The following is a 471-nucleotide window of genomic DNA, read 5'->3' as shown; positions in this document are numbered from 1 at the left end:
GAACTTCAACTAATACAGAAGAAGTTCAGTTTTCCAACAGACCCAAAATCACACAGCATCCTACCTGCAGTAGGAGCTGTCGCTCTCCCACTAAGTTGGAACTGCAGAGAACTAACACACTCATTCCTCGTGGTCCCAACCTTACTGCATTCCACATACTTAGGTTGTGACCTACTTGTAAAACTAGCTGTAGAGGTAGACACAGTCAACCAAATGTTATGGTCCTTAACAGCCATCAACCAAACTTATGACATTCCCAGTACAAGCAACCTGAAGGCGGGACAAACAATCCCTGAAGTCTGTCAGATTGCCAACACCTAAAATGTCTTGATACCCCCACACTCTCAAAACAAACCTGTCAGGATACACATCCTGCCAGACCAAACCCTCAATCACTCAGAAGCTGTCTTTCAGCCATCTCCAACTTTCATAGAGTTAGGACTCTCACTGGATGCCACGCCCCTTTTGAGC

The sequence above is a fragment of the Austrofundulus limnaeus genome, unplaced genomic scaffold (assembly GCF_001266775.1).
Source record: "Austrofundulus limnaeus strain Quisiro unplaced genomic scaffold, Austrofundulus_limnaeus-1.0 Scaffold1257, whole genome shotgun sequence".
Taxonomy (NCBI): domain Eukaryota; kingdom Metazoa; phylum Chordata; class Actinopteri; order Cyprinodontiformes; family Rivulidae; genus Austrofundulus; species Austrofundulus limnaeus.
This window is presented reverse-complemented; position numbering follows the sequence as displayed.